At 46.4% G+C, this 17,373-nt stretch overlaps 1 protein-coding gene across 2 annotated transcripts in view; it reads left to right on the forward strand.

Annotated features, from left to right (window-relative positions):
- The window catches only part of KCTD15 (potassium channel tetramerization domain containing 15), a 44,249-nt gene that overhangs the window by 10,890 nt on the left and 15,986 nt on the right, over positions 1-17,373 (forward strand). The gene's annotated exons all lie outside the window — the stretch shown is intronic.

Here is a 17,373-nt window from a genome sequence, read left to right on the forward strand (position 1 = left end):
CTCTGTCTTCCAGAGAAAACCAGCACAGGCTTTATTAACTGTTTCAGAAACTAATGACCTTACCTTTTTGTCACAGTTTTACCCCAGCCAGCAACTGAGCATCACACAGCCATTCACTCATTTTTGCCCTGGTGGGATGAGGGAGAGAATCAGAAAAGTGAGAAAAGTAATGGGTTGAGATAGTCTAAGTGGTAAAGCAAAAGCCATGTACGCAAGCAAAGCAAAAGAAGGGATTAATTGACCACTTCCCACAGGCAGGCAGGTGTTCAGCCATCTCCAGGAAAACTGGGCTCTGTCACATGTAATGGTTACTTGAGAAGAGAAATGCCATCACTCTGAACATCCCTCTTTTCCTTCTTCCCCCCAAAAATGTACTCAGCATGACCTCATATGATACGGAATATCCCTTTGGCCAGTTTGGGTCAGCTGTCCTCCCTCCCAGCTTCTTGTGCACCTGTAGCCTTCTTGCTGAAAAATCCTTCACTTGGTATAAACATTGCTTGGCAACAACTAAAACATCAATGTATTATCAACATTCTTATCCTAAATCCAAAACACAGCACTGTGCCAGCTACTATGAAGAAAGTTAACTCTATCCCAGCTGAAACCAGGACATTGTTACAAGACACAGTAGAGTTTTCCAGACATATCCCTGCCTCACTTTCCTCTGAACTAATGGACTTTTACGGTGATTTACAAAGGAGTTCCCTAAAGCATCTGTCTTCTCTGAATATTTCTTGTCAAAACAAATAGTCATTCTTGTATAGACTCACCTTCTACTAAGCATGACCACCTGGTTCTAGCTGCTCTAGAGATATGTGAGGTTTTTAGTTCCCCTACCTTTTTCTTCCAGCATTTCCATCTCTGTAGTTGCTGGAGCTCAGCACTGACACCCAGATCTTCTGCTTCTCCCCACCTTTTCTGCCGCCACACTTGCCTGGACTGAGCTCAAGGGAACACGCTTTTCCAAGTTTCAGGACTCCTCTCTTGTCCCTGACAGAACATGATTGCTTACCTGGAATAGCCACATATAGTGGTTTCAGAAGCTCAGACACACCTGCTACAGGGCAGATCTTCCACGTCATCATTTACACTCAGAGCTCCATACTGGGTCCTGCTCTGCACTTGGGAAGGAGCAGGGAAATTCCTAATTTGCATATTTTTAGGATATATCATTCTCCAGACTCATCTCACATTTCTTGCTCAATCCAGTGTCACTCTTATAACAACTTATTTGCTCATTTCCCATCAAATCTGTGTATTATTGATGTTATTGCCTGAAAACAGTGTCCAATTAGCAAATTTTGTCACTTACCCCATGCTGGCAGTTGTGGTGTAAATCACGCCTTAAACAAGGCCTGTAAGTGGAGTGAAGACAAGATTTGTTCATAACCAGGGAGTGGTGGCTGTGAAAACACAGCGCATCGGAGGGCAGGATGCTGGGCTGGAGCAGCAGCAGTGTCAGCTCTCCTGCCAGCCCCATGCCGCAGTGGTATCCGTAGTGTCCACCTTGACTTACCTGCGTCCCAAACCTCTTCAACGCCTCACCTCCCCCCATCTGTACGGTGCATTCAATCCCCCCCCATCCCTGCACACCTGCCAAGTGATGCTGTCTTATGCACAGGGAAGGATGTAGGCAAGCATGCTGCCATGGCACATTTCACCCTTCGTGGGGTGGCACTCTTCCCACTGGGGTCAGCTGTTGAGTGCCCTGTTTGTGCGGTGACACCAGGCTCTGACGCTCTGAGGCTATGAACTGTTGTGTATTTCCCAAAAGGCAACGAGATTCTGAGTTGGAGCCAGCAGCCCACATTCATGCAAAGTGCTACAAAGTGCTCCTGCATGTGAGCTGCAGCGCAGAGCTCATTAATTTTAATAGGTATTGTGAAGTTAAACTGTACGCTGACTTTAAAGCAAAACACCTGAGGAGGCAGGAGCAAGGGTTTTTCCTGCACGTTACAAATGCTCAGGTTGTGGGCACGGTGCATGAGCACTGCGCACATCCAGCGACACTGCGCACCCTCTGCAGAGAAGGGTGAGCCTGCCAGGGCTCCCTGCGGCTCCGCCGTTCTTCAAGGTGATCAGGTGTACACTGCAGATGAGAACAAGTAAATAAGCCGAAAACCAGAGGTTTTGGTTATATGCAGTTCATTCTCTGAATTAACATAAGAATTTTCATAGAGATTAAAATCATTTTTGGTTTCATCATCATTGCACCTTCAATTTAGAGATAAGTCTTCTAAGTTTTTTCTTATTTGGTTGTTGACTGGGAAAATCTCTCTTTGGTTTCCAAGGGAATTTTGACCAGCAGACCAGACAAGGAAAAAAAATCCTTTAAAAAGGGTCTTTCCCCTTCCCACCCTCTGTCTCCCAAAAGCCCACATACAATCCCATGGGTGTTGTACTTACCGGAGTGGGAGCTGTAGCAAGTGAAAGAACTGTTATTCCCAGGCTACTGAATCAGACAGTGTAAAATGAACCAGTCTTTCCCCACCTGTGAAGCCAAGTGTTGCTGTTTTGTATGAGCGCTCTGTGGCTGAGGTCACGCAAGGCCTTGCAGCACTTTGATAAGCTCTAGGACAGGTGTGGCACATCAGTTCCTATGGGCAGACATGCATTGCTGCGAGGACACATCCAGCACAGCCCCTGGGCAGCGTGTGGGGTAGAACACAGTCAGTACAGGTGAGGAACCATTTCATTGTACAGACCGGCTGGAGCTGCTGCAGCAGGAGTTGCACCAGTCCTGGGTCTAGGAGCACCAGGGCATGACCTGTGCCAGAGGAGGGGTGCATGGCTCGGCCTCTGTGGAAAATAAAAATAATCCATGACAGGGATGTGATCACAGCTGGGAATGATAATACCCTGTCTCTGGCTTTCACTAATGGGGAAAAAATCCTGGATTCAGGGTCTGGCAGAGCCCATGGCAATACACCGTGACAGCACATTTCCTTGCATTACCCAGGGCTGTTGTTCTACAGTTGGAGTAGCAGCTTTGGTGGTAAAGTAGAACAGTCTCCATAACACTTCACCCCAGTGTCCTGGGGAAGACAGGAGGGAAGGAATTTATATGGAAACTGATTCTTCAGACCTGTGTCCACCTTTCCAGGATCACCTACCAACTAGCATGTGAGGAGCCACAACAAGGTGTTTAGCCCTTACTGGACTTCATAACCACAGCCTGGCCCAGCACAGCTGCTGCCCAGGGACTGCCTGCGGGCTCTGGAGAAGAAAGCTGAGCTTACCCTGTGGGATTACAAACAGTACTGTAATTGGGTCCTTTTGATGAATGAGTTATTTGTGTGTTTCCCTGGAATATTTGATCAAACATACAAGAAAATAATGCCTAGCTAGTCTCTGACGAACACTTTTTCAGAAATCACTGTTTCGCTGTACACATGTACAGCCTAGGTTGTGGGGAGTTCTAGGCATAAATGGGTATTAGGGCATCTAAGAAGGGGCAGACCAAGCTAGTCATGGAGAAGAGAAAGTAGCAACTCATACTCATCTGACTTACAGAAATAAAACTGTAGCTGTGCTGCTACACGTGGCACAGGCTGATAAAAACCCCTGAATCTGGGAAAATTGCACATTCCTATCTGTCTGCTAGCTTATTCAGCTTGCCTAGTCAAAAGGAAGAGCAGGCATCTCCGTGCAGCTCATGCAGCGTGGCTGCAATTGGGGGATGTCATTTACGGCCTCTCAAAGGAGTCCAGAAGATGGATGTTGAACAGTGTCTCCAGTACCTTAGATGCAAAACTTAGCTGACCTTGTCTCCTTTTTTGTTCTTCCTTGCTTCTTCTGCAAGGATAACATGACTATAGCTGAGTTACACTTAGCACGCTAGTAATTTCTGCCCTTCCTGCTTTAAACAGGCTGAAAACTAGTCTGGTTTATCAAAACTCACAAAGAAAAGCCAGCAAACAAGGAGAACAAAAATTCAACTCTTTGTCTAGCACTCTGTAACAGTTTCTGAAGTTAGCTGATCAAATACTTCATCATTTCTTTCATTGTTACTTTGCTTACCACTCACCTGATGGGGTGTTTTGGTGCTAGCAGCACAATTCAAGTATTTTTCAGCAGTCATTTTCAGGACAGTAGCACAAAAAAGCATTAGAAACATATTTTAAGAAACCGCTCTCATAGGATATCATGGGAGCAACCTGTCTCCTCCTTTTAGGCACTGCTAGTGGAGGTTGTTTCCTGCTGGTGAGGGTGGTGTAAAGTGCTGCACCTGTGCTCAGGCTCACAGGTGTAGCAGCTTTACCCTGAAAGCAAAGGGGAATCTCCTTTATTGATTGCTTCTTCATGTGCTGTGCATCCAGCTCCCTCATCACATGGAGAAGAGTTCTGTAAAGATGCCCATTCAGTAGCTTTGTATGGGAAATCGTGTCCTGAGGTCACAGTAACCAACGTACCAGTGGAGCAGACAAGGCATTACCTTTTAATATTCGGTCTTTGAATATGTGTCACTGATGTTTGTTTGTCTTTTGATATATAGACCCTGCAATGGCAAGTAGACCTGGTCTGCTTAGGGGGATATTTCATGAACTGCTTAGGAAGTTTATAAAACAGACTCCCTAGATTATGAAGCAGGGGGGTATCTGTTTTGTAAGGAACATGTTATGAAATGAATTTGTCTCTAGGCCTAACTTAATTATTTTAATGATCCCACTGGTGGTTGTCGTAGGTGTCGTTCTGTGTATATATTGTGACCTACATGCTTGTGATCATTTATGAAATCTAAGATTTAAAAATACATTGGGCCTTATTAATTCCTTGCCTGCTTTCATTGAAATAAATGAAGGTGGTTTGGATACTGGTATGTTGGGCCAAATCTCTCTTGCAGTGAAGTCAATGAGAGTTTTACCGCAAGTGTAAATGGAAACAAAATAAGCCCTGATCTTTTAGAAAACTGCCCTAATAATAAACCTGGCCAAAATAATCCCTAGTGTATCCCTGTTGACTGCTGGAATCATACCAGGGATATATGCTGATGTGATGTGTGGAGAGGAGTTAAAAGAACCTTAACGTTGTAGGAAGATGCTTCTGTTTGGTATCCACAGTACTCGGTCTCAAAAACATCTGACAGTGTAAAACCAACAGGCAAATGAAGACAAAGCATCGTGTACTTAGAGGTGTGTTCACGTACCTTTCCTGGTCAGATGGTCTCCCCAAAGAGATGACTCTGCTGCTTTTGAAGGAGTTACTCCAGATTTGTAGCTGTGTAACTGAAGTCAGAATTTATCTATTCATGGGTTAATAAAAAATCTTAAGAACAAATCGCATATTTAAATAGAAGAAATATGCAGGCATGCAAACACAGGATTCATATTTGAAAGCGTAAGGCAGGCTAGATCTCTGGAACACAGAGGAACAAGATGGTGTGGAGGATGCCAAGCTGTAGCTGATGCAGGTTGTGCCCACGCTACTGCTAGCCAAGGTGCCTTTGCCAAGTTTCTGTGTTACATGAAATGTAATAAATTGATGAGTATGTCCTTGCAGCACTTCAGCCTGTTCCCTTGTGTTGTACTACCATTAAATGCATAGTCTGGTGACTGAAACAGCTGAGTATTGTCACTCTCATCCCTGGTATAACCTCATTGATACAGAGTTACACCAGGCTGGTGTCTCTCCTAACGCAATTTGATGGCTGGGAGAAGCTGCAGAGCTGGAATTAAACTCCAGAGTTATAAACTCACATCTCTGTGCTCTGTCCACCAAACTGCCTACTCTTTCACCTCATCTGCTGTGGTTAGTATGTACTTCAATCTTTTGATGCTTAAAAAAGAAATGACACCTGCAGACATTTTAGAGGGATTTGCTTTTTGTTTTTACCTGATTTGCTCTTACTCGAAGCTCTGCCAGGCAGGATGGCTGTCAGCTCCGCGTGTGTGCACCATTGCATTCCTTATTGATGCGGTCACTGTGGCGACTGCCCGCCTGTCAGAGCCGGGCAGCAGCACGGAGAGGCTGAGCAGAGGTGTTCCAGGGTTCATTTGTGCTGTGTTGATTGCACTCTGCTGCACTATGGTGTGTGTTCAAAGGCTCAATTTGCTGCTTTTTTGTCTGCTGAGGACCTCGTAAAGCAATACCTGACAGGAGTCCTGCCCATGGATGCTGGGAAGCTATTATGCGGCGTTTGCACCGTTACTCTTGGTCAGACTCAGAAAGGATCGTTTGGCAAGCCCTGGAAACTGAGATTTGCACCGTAAAGCTGAAACGCTGAAGGAATCCCAGTCCAAAGGGCAGGCTCCCGTTACGCTTCTCTCGTAATGGAGTGCAGATGCTACCAGTGCTGCAGGTAATCCGTTTAGACCTGGTAGATGCTTTTGCAGCAGCAAATCTCTCTCTTGAGAAAGTGGACAATGAAAACCAGAGACTCTTTTTAACCTCTTTGGTCTCATACTGTGTTATGCCAGCAAGTTGTACCAGTACAATTTACACCGAAGGCTGCAGCTTTGGCATTTGGGGAATGTAGTGTGCTTTCCGGGAGACTGCTGCCTAAGTTCTGCCGTTGCAAAACTTACATACAATTTCACAGACGAATTTGGCTAGTGGAACTCCATGGGAACCGGTAGATAACAATAGAGAGAAACTGGGGCCTCTTCTTCTGCTGGGGTTGTTTGGGAGGGAATGAGGGCTGAATTTGGGCCAGTAGTACTTAACACTGCTGTTGAATGAGGAAAAAAATTCAATGATTGCCTTTTAATCTTACAGAAGAGAGGGAAAAAAAAGCCACACATGGATATGTAACCAGTTCCAAACACATTTCCTCTTCTGTTCACATCCAGTTATATTCTGTTTGCAGACACGAGGGTTAAAGCGGGGGCCTGCTTCTGCTTTCAATTAAATCAAAGGATGTTTTGGCCTTGACTTCACTGGGACCAGAATCAAACCCATGACCATAGTATTGTATTTAAGAATGAATCTCTCACAGTCACATAGAAAAGCCAGGTTCAGCTTTCAGTATCTCCCCAGAATCCAACAGTTAATGGTTTTCTTATTATTTTAAAGTTTTTGCCAAGCTTAATTCTGTAGCGCAAGTGTCCTCTGTGCAGCAGGTGTATTGCTGTCTCCTTCCCGGGTCCTCCCCTCTAAATAACCCCCAGAAAGGGGCTCCCGCTTTTTTTGGGGAGGTGGCCGTGGAGCCGGGCTCTTCCCAGCGGACCTGTTAGCGAGTGGCTTCCTCTCGGTCCCTGCTCTCTGGCTGCAGTAACAAAAAACCTTCTGGAAATTCCTCTTCACTTTTGCCTTGCATCTGCTGACGGCTCAGGCTCACCAGCAAAAACTGTTACTCAGGTCTTCCTACTCGGTGTGGATATATGGGCTTTGGTAATTGTTTTCCCTTCAAAATAGCTTTTACAAATCATTCTTGACATGTTTGGTTTCTTTAAGTGAACAGCCAGGAAAAATATCTTGGGTACAGATTAATGAAATCTAAGAATAAACAGGAGCATCTTTGATTTATCATTTTAAGCGTGATAACAAAAATACATATCAAGAGAACCGGGCGCAACTTCCCGATCACATACATGCTTGTAGAGAGTTATAACCAGCTACAGTCTGCCTGTAATTCCCCGCAATGTCTTTGTGTCGGAGTGAGCGGTGGTGTGAGCTGTACTGGAGGTGTCTGTACAGTAGTATAATTGCAACAGTCTTACATTCTGGGACTGGGCAAAAATGATGTAGTTTACTCCCTGGAGGACAGAAGGGTGGGCTGCAGGAAAAGCAAAGAGAGGAAGAATGAAGGACAGGCTGTTTTTTTCCATATTATCATTCTCAGCAACAAAAGAGTTTAGCATATTGGCATACCAACCAAATGCCCAGGCAGCATGGGCGGTTTCTTTTGAGCAGAAAGCTGATCTACCACTACCCAGAGCAGCTGGGATCATCCCTCTTGCAGCACTGGAGTGTCCCAATGCAGCGGAGGCAAGTGTGGTGACCGGGGTCTCCTGGTGTTTCTGCTCGTCCTGGACAGCACGGTGCTGCAGAGTCTCAGGCTCGCCATGCCTGGGAACTTCTTCCTGTGGATCTAGAAATAAATAAAAGAATCATAGGAAAAAGCTCAGCTTTTGTGTATCTGGGATCAGAAGTAAAGGGCTGTGATTCAAGCAGATTAAATATTTTAGCTGTTTGCACAAGAAGCAGGTACCAAAGTAAATGTGTTAACTGCCAGCATTTACATTTTATAGAAGGTTGTGCAGCCCTTGGGTATCCATCCCTCTGTCTCCTGCCATGTGCTGAAACATACTGGTTTCACAGCACCCACACATGCAAAGGATGTGGAAGGCCAGACTTGCACCCTGAAAAGTAAATGAGTTCCATTTGAAATTTTCCCTGCTTTCACTGAGTCCCAGTGGGAATTTTGCTCTTGACTTCAGTAAGTGAGGATTTAGCCCATTTATATTAAAATAAAACTAGTATCTGCATGTTTTCCAACCTCCCAGCATGCCCAGTTGCACAAGGGTGATGTTAATGGAAGTAATGTCCAGATCTAGGCTGATGTGAAAATCTTAGTAAAACTACTGAGTTAGGTCCCACTTGAAGTTAGCAGCAAGTAGGTGAGGAGCAAGAGAGCTGGAATTTGGTGCAACCCTGTTCTCATCAGGGCCCTCATAGCACCATGGTTTAGGGGGAAGGGATGGTTAAAGGAATAACAAGAAAAGGCTTGTATAGGCAGGAATGTTGTATTTGAATTGTGCATCTTCTCATGTATTAACAACTTAATTCTGTTGAGTGCCCGCAACTCCCACAGATTTTGGACTGAAATGCAGTTCTTGCAGGATCGGGACCTTTGGGAAACTAGGGAATGCTTTGGGAAACTCAGATGCTAGTTCAGGAAGGGGGTTTTAGTGTTAAAGAATTTTTGTTCCTGCATTGATTTTCATGGCAAAAATATAGTGTAAATTCTCTATTGAGAAAACGTGAAATGCTAAGAACCCTTGTAGGGCTCAAATCAGAGCAGCAGCAACAATGGCATAATAAAAATAGGATACATTTAGCAATATAAATATATGTTAATATTTTTAATCTTCACCAACTATTTAGACAGAAGTGAAGTAAAAGATACAAGAAGAGCAAAAGTAACCTGAACTTTATACTGGAAAAAATAATAACCCTGGAAATACAGCTAATAGAAATGTAAGTCCACAATTTAAAACGAAGAGAGGAATTCCCAGATAGATAGGTATTACCTACAACGTCTGAACTTCTGTGCAGTTACCTGAACTTCAGTGTATTGGCATAATGTTTAGCTCTTACCGCTAATTATTTGGTTTCTCTTATTAAAAATACGCAAGTCAGCCAGGCTCTGTCCCTCTCACTCTCCACAAGTAGTTACTACTCATTAGGAAGAGGGATGGCAGAACTGGCCTGTATTGAACTGCAGTAAGTGCAGTAAGTGCAGCCACTTGGCTGGCGTTGGGCTGCTGTGATCTGCACACCTGCCACGGCCAAGGCCGCTGCTCTGGTCATGTCACTCCAGAGCGGCTCAGCCAGACCCAACACATGCAAATGGTGTGGCTGAGCATCCAGAAATAATGGGTGGTTTGTCACTGTCCCTGTTACAAAGGATGAACAAGCCATGTCAGTGGCACGTAGGGAACTTTTAATGGAGAAATGCAAATTCTACCTGTATTTGAAAGTTACGTTTTTTTTCTTTTTAAGCAAAGTAAATGGATTTTGTGACTGAAGACTTAAATAAATGTGGCGGGATGCTGATGTGTGTAGCGAATGAGTGCTGTTCTGTGTCTGCTTATTCTGCCTATAAATGTGGTTATACGCCAAATGCAATGAAAGGATTCATAATACAGCAATTAACATACTAGAAACTGTTTGTTTAGTGAAGTCTTTTATAGCTGTTAAAATAACACACTAAAATATACAAATGCTACTTTAATAAGGCAAAATAAAATCATTATCCTGACGAAGGGCTGGATTCTGCTGCTGTTACTCATGGCTAAGCTGTGCTTTGCTCGCGAGCTGTTGACTCCCCACGAGACGGGTGGCAGAAGCCCAGCCCTGGGGAACAAATGCGCTGCTGATAAATTTGGGACGAGCAGCCGGTGCTGAGGGGCCTAGTCCCAGTATCCCAATGAGATGAAGGGTTAATACCCTTGTGAACGTGGTGGAGCCTCAGTTCCCTCCTCACTGGCTGCTCGTGTAATGGTTTGATCACTCCACCTCCCTCCAGACCTTGGCCACATGGATGCGGGAGCAGGGTGGCTCTTGGCTGCAAGAGAACTTTTTACTGCAGGAAGAGACTCTGGCTTCTCTACCTGTGATTAGCATTTCTGATTTATGTCTTAACTGCTAATTTACGTATAGGCAACACTGTCGGTACAAATTTAAAAATAAGTGTCATGTATCAAAATCTAAAAACACATATATATTTCCATGAAATTATATATCCAACAGTCACCTGCTAAAGCATCTTAAGCATGGAGACTGGCTGTTAGCAACAGGCAGAAAAGACCTGTAGGATCTCTTACCCTTACCTTTGTGGTATTTCAAAAATAATAGGAAATTTCTGCTTCAGTGGATTTTATTACCTGTTGCTTCAGTGGACTTTAATTGATAGTAACAGAGAGCTGAAAACGTAATTGTCCATAGCTTTGTTTTAACTACAAAATCCATTATGTATCTAATTTTGGTTTTTTTAGTGATAATATAAAAAGCAAATAATAAATCCTTCCAGAACTTCTTAAGAATAATTCCGCATGGTAGGTGATAATGTTCTTTCTGGATTATTGACTTTTAAAAATACATGTTGATACTATATAGACTAGCTCTGATCTATTGCAAAAATAGATATTCTAGCCTGAACAGCAAAATATGAAGTATTAAATCTAGGTAATAGATCCTGCAGTTCCTTCAGGTGCTTAATAGTTAATGAGTGTAATATCATTCAAAAGCACTGCAAAGCGAGCATATGGATCAGAAAACTCCTATGGCATTCCAGGATCAGTGTTGGAAGGCAGGAGCAGAAGGTCGTAGGAATTGGAGATGGATAAACCTGTTACCTTGTGAGTTACCTCCTCCATCCTTCTGCCCAGATTGGACCATACTACTTGATGCTCTTTTCTTGTTAAAAATTGAGAGGGGTTTGGGGGTTACCCGCTTTAGTACCTCCATCTTGCAGGCCAGTTTTGTACTTGAATATCTGTCGTGTCTCACTTGTGCCATTGGGATTGCAGGGTGCGGGGCTGAGCGATGCCTGTAGGACGCTGGCACCTGAGGCTGCTCTGCAGAGACGCAGATGCTCGCCCTGGTCTTGTACGGGTGGTGGGAGAAGGAGTTGGTGCTGGAGGTGACTCAAGCACATGCAGAGTGGTGACCTGCCTAACACCGCAGGCTTGATGCCTGCACCCCTTTGGGACTGGAAATCTGCCTGATCTGGGCTTACTTACAGCAGAAACCCCCTTTGGGGCACTTCTGTGTGTCTTCAGGCACATGAACCAGTCCCAAACCACACACGGCTGCTTGGATTTCATAGTTTGCAGAGCAGCAGTTTATACCCCCAATTTAAGACTTGGACTTCCCCACACACACTTTTTCCTATCACTGTACAAATAAAGGATTTTAAAGATGCTTACAACAAAATGCTCCCCAGATCAAACACCTTTGGAGCCAAGTGTACGCCTGAAGCAATCTGAGGTGGTCAAGATGTTGTCTTTGATTAGAAGGGACCTGTGGCAGAGCCGGAGGGGTGAAGCCTGCGGTGTTTCTGCACCGTCCCCCAGGCAGGTGGTGTGTGCGCAGACCCGTGCTGCAGGCAGTGCCTCTCAGCCTTGCTTTCCCATGGTGGGAAAAGGGCTGTAAATCACCGGTCAGGTAACAGGGTATGAAGGTATGGTATAAACATACAACAGAGTTTTGTTTACGGACTTTCATGCTAATTATAGCTGAAGTTTTAAATTGAGGCAGATCAGAAAACCTACTGCAGCCAGACGCAACCTTAGCCACGTTCCTCGCTGTACGGGGCGTGAGGGAGCATGTGTCCTGGCAGAGAGAAGCTTTTAACATCTCTCCCTGGAAACTACCATCGGGCCAGAAGGCAGAAGACACTCATCTGCTGCTTTGCTTGATTATCCCTGTCCTCTTCTGGCCAGCCCTGCCTGCTTTTTGAACGGGTTAGGGGTTTTTTTAACACACCTCATTGGGGAAAGCAGCTGCAGGTGCCCTCTCCATTACTTTGCTGGGAACTTGTGCACAAACCAAATCGGTTTTACAGTAAGAGCAATGGAAATATGAAAACCACTACTGCAAAGATCTGGCAGCGCTATCCACTGCCTGTCCCAGCCGCCGCTGGGCAGGGTGCTGCTGCTGCAGTACCTTTCTGCTGTTCTCTTCAGCAGTTCCTTTCTTGTGGTGGGACAAGTAACAGACTTACAACAGACATAGCTACACAGGCAGCAGTGCCAGGCACAGAGTAAAGCACTCTGGTCCCTCGAGCACCTCTGCTCCAGTTCACAGCATTCTTTCTCTTCCAAGCAGATAACAGTATCTATCCTACCCACCTTGAGCAAATATTTAAGAGATAAGCAGCACTGTTTGTGCTCAGCAGCAATGACTGGACTCTGCTTGTACACCTGGGACACCTGGCTAACATGTTCCATGGGGCAGTTTCAGGTCATGCTTGGTGTCCCAGCTCTAAACACCCCTCTTCCTCCTCTCTGTGCCATTTCCCACAACCTCCTCCAGCTCCACAGCAAGGCCCAACAGCCAAGTACGACTGACAGCCACCGTATCAAGCGCAGGGAGAGCTGCAGAGCTTGTGTCGGCTTCACTGCGTGTTTGTGCTGAGTGGAGCAGGAGGGTGCGTGGAGGAGCGGCAGGTACTGCCGAGGGCACCGAGTAAAGCATAGATCCATGCACCTGGAGGGCCCACGGACAGACATTTCTCTCTTTTTCCCCTCTCCTCACATAAAATTAGGAGAGAGACACATTTTAATGACAGTTTGCTGAAATGTGGACTCCCTGCTGATTTGACATTGGGCAGAAAAAGTGTCTACAGAATCAATTTTTAATAAATGTAAACAACTAAATTATGAATGACAAACTATCACTGAACAGTTAAATATTAATCACATAATTATTTAAATTAATACTTTTAGTGAAATGCTGTGATAGTTTTACTTACACGGCACAGCTGCACTGGCTGGGCGGGCACGTGGCATTTGGGCTCTGAGCGGAGGGCTCTGCTGGCGCTGGCCACAGCCACGGCTGCTGGTTGCGCCACAGGTCCCACAGGACTGGGTGCTCCTCTTAAAGCTTCTGGAACCAGATTTATTAAGAAAGAACTTCAGTTTCCTGTTCAGAAATAGAGCTGCCAAGGCTGAACTGGCCCCAAACCAGAAAGCAACCCACTCCCACCCCAAAAACTCCTAAAGTGCCACCCCCCCAGCAGCAGGAGTGTGCCGTGCAGAGCTGTGGCTGTGCTCACTGACGATCTCAGCGAGATCAAGGGTGCTCCAGAGGGAGCTGGGGGTGCAAAAAGCCTTGGCTGCTTCTGAGATGGAGTTGGGTGAATTTCTGAAGGAGACGGTGTGCTGTGAGCTCTGCTGGGGGGCTGGAGTCACTGCCCTGCAGGCCCCCGCTCTGTTCCCTTCTCGACAGGCGCTGCAGGGAGCTCGCCTGCTGGAAAATTGGTTGCCACCATTACGAGGAGCAGCCGTCTGTAGGTATTTGCATGCAGCTTCCTCCCCTGGCCAAGAAAAGAATTTACTGGCGCTCTTGTCCTTGTGGGTTGGCTGGCTGCATTGTTTGTTTTTAATCTAATAAAAGGAGATCTTAATATCATAGTAAAATTGGTACAAAGCTAGAACCTCGCCCCTTGGCGTTTTGGCGAAACATTATTGAAAATGTAAAAGCCTTCAGCAGGAGCAACAGAAACACAAAGAAATTGTAGAAAAAGGATCAACAGGTTGTGTTCTGCATGTTGGGAGGAGCAGGAAAGAGCATCCAGCTGGGGCTGAAGGTGCCAGTGAGACCTGGGCGGGAGGCCGGACGCCGGCCCCGCTGTGTCTCTGCCCTGCGGGGACTTGGTGCAGCGGTGGCCAGGAGCAGGGGCTCTGCGAGGTGGGCAGCACCACGGAGCAGTGGCCGGGTGGTGGGGAGGAGCACATTGTCGGGAGGGCAGGAGCAATGCAGGAGGAGACACAGCCGGCTGGGAAGATGGTGCGAGCACAGCGGGACCTGCCCAGGGAGGTGGAGGCAACGGCAAGGCAAGCTTGCCATCCCTAGGTTTGCAACTACTTGGATTGATCCTGGCTTGGTTTGTTCCCTGTCTGGAAATTAAATCTTGGGCAGACGTTTTAAGAGTGTTTTTAAATTAGGAAGTGAAGCATCTCTTGCAAAAGGTGGGAATGCTGAAGAAGCGTTAATTGCTCAGGCTCACCCATTGCTGTAGAATCCAAGTGCTGCTCTTCGTGCCTCGTCTCTGTTTTCCTGTGCCATCCACCTCTTCACAAACATCACTGGAGACGCCATTCCTGTGTGCCGTAAGCAGGTGCCTCCTGAAAACACCATTAGCCAATTTGTCTACCAGTACAGTACTGCAGCATGACCGCTCATAAAAACAGCCATTTTCGGCGTGACTGCTGCCCAGTCGGAGAGCTGCAGCCACTGCCCACAGCTTTACCTCGCACCACATGGTGGGACATTGGAGGGAGCAGCTTCCTGAGGCCGCCAACTGTACTGGAACCTAAATTATGATAGAACATCAACAAGTTTGCACAGTGCAAAACCATTGCCATCTCCGTGCACCCGCTGACTTGCCAGCTCTCTGACAGCATGTATGTGTTTTGCTTCCACTCTTCTGTGTGCAGTGTTTCATTCTGGCTGCCCAAGACCCATCCACTGGGTACATTGGGTCCCAGTGGGGCCTGTGGAGCTACCCCTGGTCACTGTGCTCTTTTCCACAGCTTCACCTGTGGCGAATAACCATGTCAGGTGAACTTTCCTTTGGAAACCGCCATTTGAGTTCACTTTGTGCTCTCAGTGTGTTGTACTTTCTGATGGGCTTTCTACAGGTATGGTTTACACTGGTGAGAAGGGAGAAGCAGGAGTGCTTTGCACATGCAGTGTTACGACATGCTGCTGTGAAGTTGCTTCTTGGAACATAGCAGCCCCCTAAAACGTCAAATAAATCCTTAAACTATTCATCACTCTGTTTTTGGGGTGGCAGTTAAGTCTTTCAACACTCTACAAGTTTCTTTCCCCAGCAGTAATTTCGCTGGTGAAGAAATACAGCTCAGGGCACTCCACAAAGGCCTCAAAATCCATGTTTTGTTTTCATTACCAAAAAAATGCTTCACTACATTAAAGAGCAGCCCATTAAAATTGTGAACCCTGTCTTCCTTGCGCCCTGTCGTTGTTGGCAAACCTTCCCCCATGCGCGCGGCGGACGGAGCAGCAGCCGGCGCGTTGCTTTGCTGACTTCAGAGAGGGCAGCGAAGGGAAGGAGGTTGAATCCACAGCCCAGCTTGTTTAGGTGTAAGATCACAAAACTTCCACACAAATTTACTTAATAAATGTACCATACTGAACCTTAAGCTCTATCAGTGATTCCTCTGCTTTCAGTCTAACCCAGCACAGCACGCTGGCTCATGGGCATGTCTAAGGAAATAAATTAACTGTCTTGTTCCTGGAATAAAATTTTAACACTATACAAAGCAATATATTTAACTGTCTCAGGCAAATGGCCCTAAAATAACAACAACAAAAAAATAAAATAATGAATTACTGGAGGCTTACCAAACCATGGGATTGTATAAATTAAATGTTGCAGTGTAAACTGGATGGTGTCTTCTGATACTGTTGAAAAGCTAGAGGTTGAAGAAAAACAGTAAATGTATAATTAGGGTTTAGGGAAGCATTTGGTCATTCTCACAAGTAACTCAGAGCAGCTGAATGTTGACTTGGTCACGAGAGCAGGCAGGAAAACCTGGAGCTTGCACAAAAGTTTTTAGCTGAATTCAGCGGGGACTTGCTAAGTCCAGTTTTATTTAATATCTCCACAGTTAATTTAGAAATAAATGGCATGTTAATTACATTTGCAACTAAATTAGCAAGTTAAAAGTTGAGATGGACGTGCAGCTGTGGAGAGCAAATCTCACCGTGTTGTGATCCTGGAGCCCAAAGCCAGTGGTGGGAGTGCAGGCAGAAGCCCCAGCGCTGTGGGGGGAGCAAACCTGCCCCTTCCCATCGCCGCGCTGGGGGTCTCATATCCAGTGCCGGGCCAGGAAGCACGGGGTGGGCTGGGACGCTGGCAGGAGGGAGGCAGCGATGCTGCGGCTGTGGCATTGCCTTGGGCAGCTTTGGTGAGCTCTGTATCCACAGCAGGGGAAAGCCTTGCCCTGGTCACAGCAAGGGACACGGGGATTCCATAGCTGAGCTGGAGGGACAGCTCGACAGTGAAATCCAGCAGGCTGTGGGATAGTCTCTCTGGGAAATGGAGTCCTCCTCAGTGGCAGGGTTATTTAAGACTCGACTTTGAAACACGAGACACTCTGCAGTTGGGAACAATGCTGCACTGTCAGAGAGATGGACTCAATTACTTAATAGGTCGTTGCTGTCTGTCTCCTGCGATTTTCCTTTCAAGAACATATATTCAGTTGGGTTATTTCTCATGGGAAGACAAAGCGTTCTGAGAGAAGCCAGGCATTGGGAGGGGAACAGCAGCCCAGCAGATGCCCGGTTTGGTTTCTGCAGACCATGCTGCTGAGGACATGGGGACAGCTGGAGTCACGGAGCTGATGTGGTAGTTTAGTCCTGTAACCAGCTGATCCCCCACTCTTACAGCTCTCTGTTCTTTTTCTTTGCTCATGAAAGGTTTGCCGCGTTGCTTTCTTCTGCCAGACTCTAATCCCCAGGACTACTGGTGGTGGGACTGTGGTCCCACAGGCAGCACTGCCGATGCTGCACGGGCCATTGGTTGATTGTTTCCCAAAACACTGAGCGTTGGATGGGCGCTTACCCAGCACTGACAGGTCCAGGCAGCTCATCTCAGTGTATGGACAGTCACTCCTCTAGCATGGAAAGGCTTTGATGGCGTTTGATCAAAATGACAGCCAAGCTGGAGGAAAAACTCATGGCCAGGAACCCATCTCCCGGTACCCACTCAGTTCTCTGTTAGCAGGACACGGCGGACAGGGACGTGTAACGGAGCCGGTAATGCATGTTCTCACCAAAATGGCTCTGCCAGCCGTGGGGTGAGCGTTTCATGGGCACTTTCCGTGTTGGGGTCATGGGCCTAATTCTCAGCCCTGAGTGGGGGCAGCGTGAGCTCAGCCCAGGGCCAGGGCTCTCCGGGCTGGCGTGTGCGAGCATGTCTGCACGTGCACACGCGTGTCTAAGGCAGAGATCTTTGTG

This window comes from Streptopelia decaocto, assembly GCF_964273445.1.
Source record: "Streptopelia decaocto genome assembly, chromosome: 11".
NCBI lineage: Eukaryota > Metazoa > Chordata > Aves > Columbiformes > Columbidae > Streptopelia > Streptopelia decaocto.